Consider the following 351-nt stretch of genomic DNA (forward strand, 5'->3'; position numbering starts at 1 on the left):
ATTAAAATTCGATTAATTGTGCAGCCCTAGTATTGATGACGTAAACAATAATAAGGATAACTCCAGTGAAATTATGTGAAAATTGAGGACTTGATTAGGACTGGATTGAAACTAATTCTGGTTTCCAACTTGGCCCCAGGTGTGTCTGTTAAAACACAGACGGAGACACCTTCTCTAGCTAAGTTTCCATCCACTTGTCAATTGAACTACAGTATCTGAAGTTCGGTTAAAAAAACCCTCATGCTAATAAAGCTGGTGAAAGTGTTGAAACCTAGCTATAGCTACAGGTGAAGACCACACCAAAACCACCAGCTAACTTTAAATGTGAAGAACTATAGACCAATAACAGGC

This window comes from Etheostoma spectabile, chromosome 15 (assembly GCF_008692095.1).
Source record: "Etheostoma spectabile isolate EspeVRDwgs_2016 chromosome 15, UIUC_Espe_1.0, whole genome shotgun sequence".
Classification (NCBI taxonomy): domain Eukaryota; kingdom Metazoa; phylum Chordata; class Actinopteri; order Perciformes; family Percidae; genus Etheostoma; species Etheostoma spectabile.